Genomic DNA, 15,453 nt, shown 5'->3' on the forward strand with positions numbered 1-15,453 from the left:
GTGTTTGTGGGGGTGTGTGAGAGAGTGAGTGAGTGTGTGTGTGTGTGTGTGGGAGTGTGAGAGTGTGTGTGTGAGAGAGTGTGTGTGCACGTATGTGTGTGTGTGCACGTGTGTGTGCACGTGCACGTGTGTGTGAGAGAGTGTGTATGCTCTTGTGCATGTGTGCGCGTGCACGTGTGTGTATGTGCGTGTGCATGCTCTTGTGTGAGTTTGAGTTAAACCTAGTCTCCTCCATGATTTTGTACACTCTTTTCTGCTCTTTGGGGAAGTGCTGGGAAGATTCGGTGAGCAATCTGTTGGAACTCTGTTATCGAACCCTCCTGAAGACCATGTCCTCGAGTAGGCCAGGCAGGGACACTACCCTGCCATGCCACAAGACCTCCCTTCATTCAGCCATGGGACACTGCTTGAAAACAGTGGCATCATGCTCCTTGGTGCCTCCCTTCCTTTCATTTTTGTGGGCATCACTGGCAAGGAGGGCAATGCCCACCTCTAGGTGCTGCTTGCTCTTGATCTCATCTTCACAATCGAGACTCTCTCTTTGGGGGATGGGTGGATTACAATTGGCAATGTGGGGGCAGATGTGCAGAATAAGGCTGGTGTGAACGGACTTGACTGGTGCTGGCAAATGCAGCATGGCAGGGGGCCTGGGAGGGGGGCTGCCAGCAGTGACTGGCATGGGACAGGCTAGATGCAGACCCCCCCACAGTGTGTCTGAGCCTCTGTGACAGTTACATTGCCAGAGCTCAGGCAGTTTCACTCTATAAATAGCCCGGTCGAATTGCCTGGAGTTGGAGAGCATGCCATTACCTTGCTGGGCAAAGAAGGATGCGTTTTTCCTGTGGCAGGTTTAAGTCTTTCATACCAAGCCAGCCTCAAATTCCCACTGTAGGGACTGTGGAATTAATCTCATTGTAACCCTTTTTAATATTCTGTTCAACAGTGCATGTGTACTGTAGCATCGCTGAATTCAGCTGTTGATATATCCCACGACAATTTCCTACCTGCAAATGGGGCTTATTTTGGGTGCGGCTTTGGTGGTAGAGCAAAGAGAAGGGCCATCTCACTTTGCGAAACCGTTGAGATTATTCAAATGGCAATTGTATCTCTCATTCTGTTCAAAAGCAGCTTCGATGACCATTACCCCAGGTCCTTACCTTTGCCTGTGTCATTCACATGACAGAACATATATTTGTATCCAGGAACGTCAAGCATGAATTCATGCTTTTGGGGTTTATCAGCTCCCTCCAACTCATGGGAGTCAGAAAAGCTGACAGAAATTGAACGCAGCCAACTAGAAATGGCCCCAGTGCCTGTTGAAACCCAATGGGATCTACCAAAACAAAACCACTGTGGATGCTGGAAATCAGAAACAAAACCTGAAATTGTTGGACACTCCTCATTTTGCAGTTCTTTGTACCACCCCCCCCCCTCCGCTCCCCCCCCCCCCACTCCCCACAACAAGTTGTTAGTTAGAAATAACCGTTTTTGTTACTCCAGTAGGGAATATCTGCCATCGGGTCATCGAGATGTACAGCACAGAAACAGACCCTTTGCTCCAACCCGTCCATGCCGACCAGATATCCTAAATTAATCTAGTCCCACCTGCCAGCACCCGGCCCATATCCCTCCAAACCCTTCCTATTCATATACCCATCCAAATGCCTCTTAAATATTGCAATTGTACCAGCCTCCGCCACATCCTCTGGCAGCTCATTCCATACACGTGCCACCTTGCATGTGAAAAGGTTGCCCCTTAGGTCCCTTTTAAAGCTTTCCCCTCTCACCCTAAACCTATGGCCCTCATGTTCTGGACTCCCCCCCCCCCCCCACCCTGGGGGACAGACCTTGGCTATTCACTCTATCATGAGATTGACAATATCAGTTGGATTTTAAAAGTGTCATTCCACCAGCAATAACTTTTCAAAGTTCATTATTTCCGATCATTAAAGCTTCAAATCGCTAAGGTTTTCCTGCTTTGAACAAAGAGTAGGGTTAGTTTAACGCAGAATGATTTTGTAAAGCCTTTTTTGAAGATTGAACTGTAGACCACCCAGCATCTAGAGTGTCTGTCTGTGGATACACACTTGTATGATCTACACTCATCAACACAAATCCAACTGGCAAATCCAATTTGTCATTCCAAATCAGGGACTGACTTATGCAACAAAATGTTCAATTTGGCAGATTGTAACTCAGATATGTCAGCAGGAACCCGAGATCCAGCTTTAATTGTGGATTTGGCTACACTGAAACACAGAAACTCCAAAAGTCCTTACATTTTCCGTTATGTCTTTTTGGAGCCGAAGGTTACACTGCCTTGGACAGAGTGAGGAGGATAGATTGAAGACATTGGGACTGTTCTCCTTGGGGAGAAGGAGGCTGAGAGGGAGATCTGAGAGATGGTTCCAACATCATGGGGGGAGGGGCTGGACAGAGTAGATCGGGAGAAACTGTTCCCACATGGAAAAGGGACAGGAACGAGAGGGACAGAGATTGAAAGGGATGAAGTGAGGGGGAGGTGAGGAAAACCTTTCTCCCCCAGCGAGTAGTTAGGGTCTGGAATGCACTGCCTGGGAATGTGGGGGAGGCAGGTTCCATTGAGGTATTCAAGATGGTTATTTGGGATGCAGAGATATGGGAACGGCAGGAGATTGGCAATAGGGATAGAACCAGTGCAGGCACAACAGGTCGAATGGCTTGTTCTGCGCTGTAACAGTTCAGTGATTGACAGGGATAACAGGGCCAAATGGCATCTATCTTTGATTCGATGAGACTGAAAACAGTGTTAATCAACCACGCAGAGAAGGTGAATACATACACTGAATATCGCCAGAGCCATTTTAACTTCTGCAGGCCACATTGCCACTGCCAGGGTTGAAGGCATAGAAAAGGTGTAGAAAAGATGTACCTGGATATTACCGGGACTGGAGAGTTTGAGTTGTAATGAGAGGCTGGATAGGCTGGGACTTTTTTCACTGGAGCCTAGAAAGCTGAGGCGAGGCCTTATAGAGGTTTATAAAATCATGAAGGGCATGGATAGGGTGAATAGCAAAGGTCTTTTCCCTGGGGTGGGGAAGTCCAAAAAAGAGGACATAATTTTAAGGTGACAAGGGGAATATTTTAAAAGGGACCTGAGGGGCAATTTTCTTTCACACAGAGGGTGGTTCGTGTGTGGAATGAATTGCCAGAGGAAGCAGTGAATGCAGGTACAGTTATAACATTTAAAAGATATTTGGACTGGTACTTGAATAGGAAAGGGTTTGGGGCATTATAGGCCTAGTTTAGTTGGCGAAGCCGGGTTGGCATAGACGCGTTGGGCTGAAGGGTCGTTTCCATGCTGTGTGAGTCCATGTTGGTTCTTGTTCAATCCCATAGACAAGAATTGTTTTCAAATAGTTGTGATAGAATAGGGAAACCCTGAGTCAGCCATCATGCCTGAATCAAACATTGTTTTCTTTCAAGAGCAGCACTGGCCCCCATACTGTAGGAGGTGTCTCACCCATCTCTCTTCCAGCTTCCGGTTAATATTGAATAGCGTGATAAACTGGTGTGTGGTTAAGCCTGAGGTTTTCCCCTGGCTTCAGCAATCACAGCTACTTAGTATCGGCATGACAAGGCTGAACTTTAGTCGTTATTTTTTGTGGTAAAACCAGGACATAGCCCCATGACTCACCAGAAAAGAAAAATTCACTTTTCACTCTGAAATCTAGTAAAACTTAGAAGTGCAGATAATGGAAATTTCTGCATCGCGTGACAGCTATTGAGTCACAGTTAACTCCCTTCTGCTGTCGGAAATATTCCTCAATCTTTCTGTTTCTAAAGAAAAAAACTTCTAACCAGACTCATTCATGTAATAACCTTTCTTCGTGTTTGGAGGCCATACATGGTGAATATCTTGGGCCTGTTGCCAGTAGAGGCCTCTGAAGCTTGCTCTTCATCTTTCGCTTGGCAACAGGCCCCATTACAACCGCTAAATGACAAAGAACAATCAGGGCCAATGCGTACTCGAGAGGCTGGCGTTTGGGCCCCGATCAAGGCCGGGTGTTAAACTTAGCACCAATAGCTGGCTCTCCAGTTCTGTAGCCTTTATCCCATGTGAGGTTAGGCCATTCAAGCTAGCTGCTCAATCCAATGAAGGCCTATTTCCCTCCAGGTTCCCAAGGGTAACAGTGGGCGACAGCATCGTGGAGGAAGCTTTCCAACAGTGCAAAGGGTGGTCTTTTAAGTAGGCCTCAAAGCACTCCTAGCATGTCTGGGTGTATGAGCAACTGCAGGCTGTGCTGTGGACACCCACCTCATGGTGGTGGCTAGTCTGCAGAGGTTTATTTTTAAGCTAACGTTTGAAAATGTTGAGTGGTTTTATTTTATTCTTTCATGGGATGTGGGGATCCAGCATCTGTTGCACATGCCTAATTACCCATGAACTGAGAGGCTTGCTGGGCCATTTCAGAGGGTGATTACGAGTCAACCACATTGCTGTGGCTCAGGAGTCACATGTAAGCTGGATCAGGTAATGATGACAGATTTCTTTCACTAAAGAATGGGGTTTTACAACAATTTATGATTGTTGCCATGGTCACCATGACTGAGATTAGCTTTCAGTTCTGGATTTTTTATTCACTGAACTCAAACTCCACCAGCTGCTGTAATGGGGCTTAAATCCCTGTCCCGATGGCATTAACCTGGGCATCTAGGCCACCCGCCCGTCACATGACCACTTGATCATCATCGCCCCTAAACGGAGCCTCCATTTTGAAGTGCTGTCATCCTCATTTATCTGTGGCACCCTGCTGCTTTGTGTAAACTGGAAGGCCTCTGATTGGGCTGTAGCTTCAATAGCTTGCCTGTTGACTTTATTTGGATGGTAAGCCTGCCCGCTGGCCACTAATTGGCATGGAAAATCCCGAGTGACTGCCCATGGCACAGGTTAGAACCCCGCTGGTATAATCTTACCCAACCTCTCCACCACCATTCTTGTAGCATCATCTGTAGTCCTTCAAGTCAGACTTGGATGTGTGACTCAAAGCAGGGGCCTGAATTTTGATGACCTCAGGGGAGGAGGGGAGGGGGCAAACCTTCCAGTCTTCTTTCCTGAATTAAGCTGACTTCATTCACTTTTCCACCTCTTCCCAGAGATCACATGACTCTGGGTAGGAGGGTATATGGTGTGCTCAATAAGGGCAAGCTCTCCATCATTTTCAGTGCATGCTCTGGAAAAACAGTCCAATGTGTCACTGAAGCAAAATGGCTGCCAGTCTGTCAAATTCAAACTCCACCAGCTGCACCATTTTCACCAGAGATTTGACAGACTCCCAGACAACTGTTTCTTTTCTGTTCCAGTTCATCTTTTCTCACTCATTCCACTGGAAACCTGGTTCCCCACATCTATACCTGAAGAGACAACTCAGCAGAACAAGTGATGAGGTAAGGTTTGTTCCCACTGAGCCTTTTACAGAAAGCAGTTTTTGGTACCTGGTTTTGCTCTTTCCACTCCTTCCAGACCAATCATTTTCATTTTGCACTTGCCCAATTGCCATCCTTCAACAGTACCTTTCAAACCCCAGAAGGACAAGGGCAGCAGCTACACGGGAACACCACCCCCTGCAAGTTCCTCTCCAAGCCACTCACCATCCTGACCCTCACTGTTCCTTCAGTGTCGCTGGGTCAAAATCCTGGCATTCCCTCCCTAAAGGGCATTGTGGGTCAACCCACAGCAGGTGGACTGCAGCGGTTCAAGAAGACAGCTCACCCTAACCTGCTCAAGGGGCAACTAGGGACGGGGCAATAGATACTGGGCCCAGCCAGCGACACCTACATCCCCATGAAAGCATCAAAGCCAAAATCATCCTATTCTTATATAAGCTCTCCTGCCCACCACACTCTTACACTTGTGATAATCCTAATCTGAACCTTTCTGTTTACCATCCCCACGGCCACCCACTTCCACCTAACATTTCCTCTCCCTCTGCCCTTGTCTAAAACCTACCAAATCCCTTAGCTTGTTGCCATGCTGACGAAGGGCCATCGAGTGGAAACATTATATCGGTTTCTCGCTAAATTGGTGCTGACCAGTCTGCTGAGTATTTCTAGCATTTTCTGTTCTCAGTTTTGGATTTTTAGTGTCTGACCCATTTTGCTTTTGGAGTAATGGAGATTAATAGGGCAGGCCGGAATAGGAATAATGGTGGCAACAGGATAATGGAATACTCTTCCAGTACACTGTACTGTCGAGGGGAATGGGCGACCTATCTGCATTCGTGTTTATTGATGACTAAAGGACCAGGCTGCACCAGCAGAACAGACAAGAGAACAAAACAAATAGCACTGATTACAACTTGTCCCTTTATTTCTGTTCCAACAACGGGACACAGACCTCCACCTTACTGTATTTGAGTAGGACCTCTGCTTTCTTCCAAACAGACGACTGAATTGACAAAGGAGCAGCGCTCCAGAAGCTTGTCAACTCAATTAAACCCATCGGACTATAACTGGTGTCGCGTGACTTCTGACCTTGTCCACCCCCAGTCCAACACCGGGATGACTAATCGATTACTAGACTTAGATTAGGAATATGGCATACTTCATGAAAAAACGTTAACGAGCAAACTATTAAGCTTGTTCAAAACCAAATCACAGACTCACTGAAGTGGTACAGTGCAGATAGAGGCCATTCAGCCCATCGTATCTGCACCAGCTTGTTAAATGAGCATCATTGCCTCGTGCCCATCTCCTGGTTTATCCCCATAGCCTTGCACATTATTTTTATCTGAATAAATAATATCATAATCATCTAATACCTGATCCAATGTTCCGAGGGCTAAAGGGATTAAAGGGGATGGGGGAGAAAGTGGGAACAGGAGAATGAGTTGGATGATCAGCTGGGATCAGATTGGGTGGGGGAAACAGGGTCAAAGGGCCAAATGGCTTCCTCCTGCTCCCAGTTTCTGTGTCCCGTGTGAATGCCTCAATGGAACCTGCCTCCCCCACATTCCCAGGCAGTACATTCCAGACCCTAACTACTTGCTGGGGGAGAAAGGTTTTCCTCACCTCCCCCTCACTTCATCCCCTTCAATCTCTGTCCCTCTCGTTCCTGTTCCTTTTCCATGTGGGAACAGCTTCTCCCGATCTACTCTGTCCAGCCCCTCCCCCCATGATATTGAAACCCTCTCTCAGATCTCCCTCTCAGCCTTCTTCTCTCCCGGGAGAACAGTCCCAACTTTTATAGGTGTGCCATCGAGAGCATTCTGTCTGGATGTATCACTACCTGGTATGGCAGCTGTACCATTCAAGATCGGAGACGGTTACAGAGAGTGGTGAACCCGGCCCAGACAATCACAAAGGCCAATCTCCCATCTATAGAATCCATCTACCAGGCCCGCTGTCAAGGAAAGGCCGCCAGCATTCTCAAAGATCCATCCCACCCAAGACAAAGCTTTTCACTGTGTCTCGGTACACGTGACAATAAATTCAATTCAATTCAATCTCTCCTCCTCACTGAAGTTTCTCATCCCTGGAACCATTCTGGTAAATCCCTTCTGCCCTCTCCCTCTCCAATGTGTTCACATCTTTCCTATAGTGTGAGGCCCACAACTGGACACAATCCTCCAATCGGCAGTACGTTTGTAAGGCATACTCCATCTTATGGGGGAGGGGGGGCACACAAAACACAAACGCATGAAGTAAATAAGGCCAGGCACGTGGAGTTGGCACAGGTTCTGCTGCTGAAGGTGTTTACCTGTTAGCAGACTTGATCTGTTAGACTTGCTATTTTATAAACTCAGCTTTATTAATAGGGACATAGAGAACAAGAGCTGGGAGGTGATGTTGAACTTGTACAAGACCCTTGTTAGACCTCAGCTGGAGGGTTGGACCCAGTGTCTCCACTGAGGCTCAACCATTGTTCTTCACAATTGGTTTTCGTACCAACACTCCCACTTAGCCCACGAAGGTCAGTGTGAAACTGGCTGTGCCAATTCATTCAGTTGAAAACCATACAACACCAGGTTATGGTCCAACAGGTTTATTTGAAATCACAAGCTTTCGGAACGCTGCTCCTTCTTCAGGTAGCGAGGGGTACCATCAGGAGTTTGAGTTGAGTCACTCTCGAAAGTTCCCCCTGCCCCCTGGTGAGTCACTGGGCCCGTGCTGTCGACAGCTGAGGAACTAACGACAGGGGCTAATTCGGGGCATGAAACCGCCCCCCCGCCCCTCCCCATCCCAGACACAGACAGACCGCCAAGTCCAAACAGGCAAGGCTAAGGAAAGGGTGTCTTCCAAAGTTAGGAAATGCAATGCAAACCGACAAGAGAAACCAAAGTCATGGAGCAAGATCAACTGTGACCCAGGCTTCAACAGCTTATTCAGTTTGGATACAAGTCCAAACTTCAACACAAAAGGAGCAGTCACACTCCAACGGAGTCAAAAATGCAATGGCCAATCTCAAGTCTTTTTCGTCCAGTGGTATTCCCATCTTTTCTTGTTCATTCTTTCATGGGACATGGGCACCCCCTGGCTGGGCCAGCCATTACTGACCTGTCCCTAGTTGCCCCCTTGAGAAAGTGGGGGTGAGCTGCCTTCTTGAACCACTGCAGTCCATGTGCTGTAGGTTGACCCACAATGCCCCTAGGGAGGGAATTCCAGGATTCTGACCCAGTGACAGTGAAGAAATGACGATATATTTCCATGTCAGGATGGTGGTGGCTTGGAGGGGAACTTGCAGGGTGGTGTTCCCATGTATCTGCTGCCCTTGTCCTTCGAGATGGAAGTGGTCCTGGGTTTGGAAGGTGCTGCCTGAGGATCTTTGGTGAATCTCTGCAGTGCACCTTGTAGATAGTACACAATGCTGCTACTGAGTGTCGGTTGGGGAGTGGATGTTTGTGGATGTGGTGCCAATCAAATGGGGGCTGCTTTGTCCTGGATGGTGGCCAGCTTCTTGAGTGTGTTGGAGCTGCCCCCATCCAGGCAAGTGGGCTGTATTCCATCACACTCCTGACTTGGGCCTTGTAGATGGTGGACACGCTTTGGAGAGTCAGGAGGCGAGTTAATCACTCAGGATGCCTAGCCTCTGACCTGCAGCCAATGTGTCTATGTGGTGATTCCAGCTCAGTTTCTGGTCAATGGTACGTTGATAGTAGTAGGAGGGGGGTCGGTGATGGTAACATCATTGAACATCAAGTGAGTGCAGGATGTCGAAGATTTGATTCTGCCTTTGTTGAGTGAAGTGGAGAATTTCTGACAAACCGTTGATGCAGATATGCTATCTTCTGTTCTTTGGTGTGGTTACTACAATAAAGTAGCTGGTAGTCAAGGTGACATATGCCAGGCCTCTGACAGTTTCCAGGATGTTGTGGTGAGATAGCTGCCAAAGTAACTGGCACGAGCTCTGAGCAATTGATTTCTTTGCCCCTCTGTCGGAAACTCTGCCTGAGGAAGCCTGTTCACTCCTGTTTTGATGCGGGCCCACAGATGAGGTGATCCATCAAAGTAGGGCAGGGACATTCTACAACTGGCAACTCCATTCGTTTGATTTGATTTGATTATTTGTACCTCAGTACAGTGAAAAGTTTTGTTTTGCGTGCAGATCATACCGCACAAAGATGGTAGGATGAGAGAACTGAGCGAGGAATACAAATTTACAGCTGGGAGAAAAGCAAGGTCAACAGCAGATTTGAAAATGGAAGTTCTGAGTAATGGGTTAAAAGGTTCAATTCTCTTCTGAATCGTTTCACGCCTCACATTTTGCTCTTTCCATTTTTGAACGTGAACCTCTCTTCAGAACGTTGCGTCCAAGTGATTTTAAAAAAGGAACTTGCTTGGGTAAAGACCAGATGGTAGTGAGGTCAAAGGTCACCAAACTGAATCAGGGATGTGCCAAATGGCTTGGGTGGGGGGCGTAGTTTTTGAAATGCAGGTGGACTTCATGGGGCTTCACTCAGCCAAACTCACTGTTAACATCTGTCGCCCATGGGGGTCACGATGCAGCCTCATTCAGCTCATCTTCCGTTAAGTCAAGGACAAAGCAATCCACTTGGTTGGCACTCCATCCGGTGCCCTCAACATTCACTCCCTGCCCCCTAAATGCATTGTGCAGTGGGCTGCACCAACTCGCAGATAGCATGCAGCAACTCACCAGGGTTCCTGAGACAGCACCTTCCAAACCCACCACCAACAGGACAAGAGGCGCACGGGCACACTACCGACTGCACGTTCCCCTCCAAACCCCACATGTCCTGGTTCTGAAGAAGTGTCACACCTGATCAAAAGATGAACACCGTTTCTCTCTCTCCACAGATGCTGCCAAACCTGCAAAATTTCTCCAACTGGGTCAAAGTTATGGAACTCCCGAGACTTCACCAGTTTCCTCACTTGCCCTCCCCCCACCTTACCCCAGTTCCAACCTTCCAGCTCAGCACCGTCCTCATGACCTGTCCCACCTGTCTGTCTCCCTTCCCACCTATCCACCCCACACTCCTCTCCAACCTATCACCTTCACCCCCACCTGTGCTCTCAGCTACCTTCCCCCAGCCCCACCCCCTCCCATTTATCTCTCCACCCCCGAGGCTCCCAGCCTCATTCCTGATGAAGGGCTTTTGCCCGAAACGTTTATTTTCCTGCTTCTCGGATGCTGCCTGACATACTGTGCTTTTCCAGCACCACTCTAATCTCCCTCCCTAACAGCACTGTGGGTGTACCTACAGCACATGGACACAGGGAGTGGTTGACGTGAATAACATAGACACGTTGAAGGGGAAACTAGACAAGGATTATGATGGGGGGAGGGGGGCATGGATAAGGTAAATAATGTGGGAATTGAACCCACAACCTTGGCATTACTAGCACCACGCTTTAACCAACTGAGCTAACCAACCCTCCAACTCGCACCACCCTCTTGAACTGTCCTACCTGTCCACCTTCCTTCCTATCTATCCCCTCCAGCCTCCCCTCCAAGCTATCACCATCACCCCGCCAACCTTCGTCTGCCTATCGCCGTTCCAGCTACCTTCCCTCCCATCCCCACCCCGCCTCCCATTTATCTCCCAGTCCCCTTCCCCAACATTCTGATGAAGGGCTTATGCCCAAAACGTCGATTCTCCTGCCCCTCGAATGCTGCCTGACCGGCTGTGCTTTTCCAGCAACACACTATCTCGACAAGGATTGCAACGGAGAAGGAAAAGGGAGGGTTGTAATGAGAGATATAGATGAGGAGAAGCTGGAATGAACTGCGATAATTCACAATTTGGACCAATCGGTCCGAATATGTATTAAGTCGACAGCTCACAACCACCTTCACAAGAGCAGTTAAGGAAGCTGCCTTTCTTTAAGTACATGACCTGATCACTCGGCGATGGTTGATGGATCCCAAACAAACTGATATCCCTGATCGCGTTAGGAGGATACAAAAGGCTACCAAGGTGAGGGAAGAGACTCCATGCAATTGGATTCCACACTGGTGGGTGTCTGACAGCAATATCAGCAACATCTCAGTGGATCACTTGCCCTTTTGCGAAATGAGAATCACAGAATTTTCAGTCAGGAGGAGACCACTCCAAATCACTCCCACTCATTTATTTTCCACGTAATTGTTCGTGCCGATTAATTTGCCGAAATCAAGCTCAATTCAGGTCAAAATTTCGAAAGGTCACTGATGGTGCCAACTCAAGAAGACGCCTCAGATTACAAGTATTACAAAATACTTACAGCATAGAAAGAGGCCATTCAGCCCAACGGGTCCATGCTATGATTCTGCTCCAAGCCGAGAGCCCAGACTCGGATAAAAAGGATTGTGGGTGAGTTTGTTTACATAGTGACAGGGAACTTGGCTAAAACCTTCAGGTGGTTCCAATAAGTGTGTTTTTCTGTGTTTGCTGTTGCCAGTCTCTCAGAGTTTGTTTGCACGGGATTAAAAGGAGTCCAGTGATTAAGGTTGCTGCTGTTGACACTTTAACGGTCTGGTTGATCAATACTTTTCGAGGTTTGTGTCTTTGATTTCAAAGATTATGAACGTTTGTGTTTCACCTTATTGTTACCATTAGTGTTCATTGGTTCTGTATACAACGTATACTCAGTGAATGGGCATTGGAAGGGCTGTGTGTTGGCACTGGAGGGTATGAAGGTGGTGGGTTGAGGACATGAGTTGGCAAGGGGGCTGTTAAAGACCACAGGGGTGGCTGACATGAGGGCTGGAAGGGGCCATGAGAGTGGGTGGCAGGTATGGGTTGACAGGGAGTTGTTATGGGAGCATGGGGAGCGGATGGGGTGTGGGGAGTGAAGGATAGAAGGCTTAAAACATCCCAGAGAATGGCACCGTGCTCAGTATGCCTTTGCTGCTGCCAATCTATTACCCAAAGGCAACTCGTGCTTTTCGCAGTCTGGGTATGAGTCTTCCTTGATGTAAGACTTTGCAGTTATGAAATGGTTCAGTATCGTTGGATTTTAAAGACATATCCTGTGACATTTGTCAAGTGGGTCTCAGTGAAAAATTGGGCATGGCTTTAGCTGGGCACTTTGGTACTGTAAATAAGTTCCTAACCACGTGACAGAATGAATTGACATTGATTCTAGTGAAGCCAAAGAAATTTATTAAAGTTTGTCTCAACAAACATTGATGGAAAGCATGACAGATGGGGGGGTCTGGGGGTGTTCAACACTGAGCGAATTACTGAGCATGAGAACACTTGTTTCAAATGAGGGAAAGGTTGATACAAAACTTGCTTTACATGACTCCAGAACATGAATATATAACAAGAAGGTGCCACTGCCTCAATACTGAACAATACTGCATACCTCTCCAAGGGATTCATTCCAGCAGAATTTGTTTTAAATGGATTCTTTTATGGGAGGTGGTTAACATGCGTGAGGCCAACATTTACTGCCCATCACAATTCACCCTTGAACTGAGGGGCTCGCTCAGCCCTTTCAGAGTCAGTCACATCACCGGGGGTCTGGAGTCACGCGGAGGCCTGACTGGGTAACAACAGCAGATTTCCCCTCCCTGAGAAGGCCACCAGGGAACCAGATTTTTTATTTTGCAAATGGCAACCCATGATAGCTTTATGGCCACCATTACCACGACTAACTTTCACTTTTTAAAAATTCACTTGTGGGAGTGTGGGTGTCACTGGCTGGGCCCACGATTTATTGCCCCCGTCGCTAGTTGCCCCCTTGAGAAGGTGGGGGTGAGCTGCCTTGTTGAACTGCTGCAGTCCATGTGCTGTAGGTAGACCCACAATGCCCTTAGGGAGGGAATTCCAGGATTTTGACCCAGTGACACTGAAGGAACGGCGACAGATTTCCAGGATGGTGAGTGGCTTGGAGGGGAACTTGCAGGGTGTGGGGTTCCCATGTACCTGCTGCCCTTGTCCTTCTAGATGGAAGTGGTCGTGGGTTTGGAAGGTGCTGCCTGAGGATCTTTGGTGAATTTTGGCAGTGTATCTTGTAGATAGTACACACTGCTACTACTGAGCGTCGGTGGGGGGGGGGGGAGTGAATGTTTGTGGATGTGATGCCAATCCAGCGGGAGCTGCTTTGTTCTGGATGGTGTCGAGCTTCTTGAGTGTTGTTGGAGCTGCCCCCATCCAGGCAAGTGGAGAGTATCCCATCACACTCCTGAGTTGGGCCTTGTAGATGGTGGGACAGGGTCGAGAGTGTGGTGCTGGAGAAGCACACCAGGTCAGGCAGCATCTGAGGAGCAGGGGAGTCGATGTTTCAGGCAAAAGCCCTTCATCAGGAGGGCTATCTCCTGCTCCTGCGATGCTGCCTGACCTGCTGTGCTTTTCCAGCACCACACTCTCAACTCTGATCTCCAGCATCTGCAGTCATAACTTTCTCCTAGATGGTGGACAGGCTGTGGGAAGTCAGGAGGTGAATTACTCACCTCTGTATTCCTAGCCTCTGAGCTGCTCTTGTAGCCACTGTTTCTGTATTGAGGCCAGTTGAGTTTCTGGTCAGTGCTAATGATATGGAGGGGGATGTATTGATTGAATTTAAATTCTATCAGCTGCCATTGGTGGAAAGAGGGGCCCTTTTGATGGATTATTAAGCCAGTGACATTACCGTTCTGTTACAGGGCCCTGGAGGGAGAGCAGGCATAGTTAGGCTGCTGCTACAGAGCAGTTTGGTTGGACCTTCTGAACTTCACACAATGATTTCCCTCGAGTGGGGTACCAGAGGGTAGGACAACCACAGCCCAGAGCTGTTGTCAGGATAGGGGGTAAACAAAGGATGGGAAGGCCTAGGAAGCGGCGCAGAAAAGATTTCCGAGAGAGGGATATGGGCCAAGTGCTGGCAAATGGGGATTAGATTAGGTTAGGCTACCTGGTCAGCATGGACGAGTTGGACCGAAGGGTCTATTTCTGTGCTATACGTCTCTATGAGCACGTGCAGCGGTGAGGATTGGAAAAGCTGGCAAGAGAAGATTCAAGCAGAGATTTTGGAGAGGTGTTCAAAACCATGAGGGGTCTGAACAGAGTGGATAGTGAGAAATTGTTCCTAATTGACGGAAAGATTGAGAAGCAGAGGGACACAGATTTGAAGTGATCGATTGACAGACCAGAGAGGACATGAGCAAACCCTTTCTGCACTGCCTTTCGAGAACGACAGAGGCAGAGTCTATCAGGGTTTCTAAAGGAGGAAAGCTTTCCTGGTCTCTCTCTCTCACACATACACACGCACGCAAACACATACACACCAACCAGGTAGGCCCCAGGTTTGACAGAGCTAAATTTACTGAGATGGCCCTGAGGAAATTTGTCAGTCCCACTAACTCCGTGCTTGAGGTGAGAGCAAATAAGTCAGGTCAAGTTCCCGATTACAATCGCCCGATTACAACAATTCCTGCTGAAGTTGTGCGTGGGTAGTTGTTGGGCAACTTAGAGGCAAAACAAAACCAGCTGAAACAAATAGGGAAAGGCACACAACTAAATGCTGGAGATAATCTGTCACAAGATATCACTGATGAACTCTATCAGCACAAACAAATTGGCCCCTACATTCCTCAAGCTGCCATTAACAATCGCTGGCAGCCATCCAAAGCAGGCTTTGGCACGAAAGGCTAAATAATACCGACTGAAAAAATGGGGAGTCCAGTTTGAAGCAAATCTTTCCAACCAACCAGACAGAATGGATGTGAGAAACAGGGAACAGTGAGGAACCCCAGATAGACCACACAGTGTCACACAGGGGGGCAGGAGCTCCCAGAAACAAGCTTACACGCTCTCTCACACACACATTCTCTCTCACACACACATTCTCTCTACAGTGAGGAACCCCAGATAGACCACACAGTGTCACACAGGGGGGCAGGAGCTCCCAGAAACAAGCTTACACGCTCTCACACACACACACACTCTCTCACACACACAAATACACACTCACTCTCACACACACACACACAAATACACACTCACTCACACACACACACACACAAACTCACACACACACACACTCTCTCAC

General features: G+C 48.1%; 1 protein-coding gene and 1 non-coding gene across 2 annotated transcripts in view; both read right to left on the minus strand.

Annotated features, from left to right (window-relative positions):
• Nucleotides 1-15,453, minus strand: part of LOC122543255 (aryl hydrocarbon receptor-like) — a 105,373-nt gene that overhangs the window by 38,494 nt on the left and 51,426 nt on the right. The window lies entirely within an intron of this gene.
• Nucleotides 10,798-10,871, minus strand: trnat-agu. The gene has a single exon. It is a non-coding gene; the product is annotated as a tRNA-Thr (tRNA).

Source organism: Chiloscyllium plagiosum, chromosome 43 (genome assembly GCF_004010195.1).
Source record: "Chiloscyllium plagiosum isolate BGI_BamShark_2017 chromosome 43, ASM401019v2, whole genome shotgun sequence".
NCBI classification, from domain to species: domain Eukaryota; kingdom Metazoa; phylum Chordata; class Chondrichthyes; order Orectolobiformes; family Hemiscylliidae; genus Chiloscyllium; species Chiloscyllium plagiosum.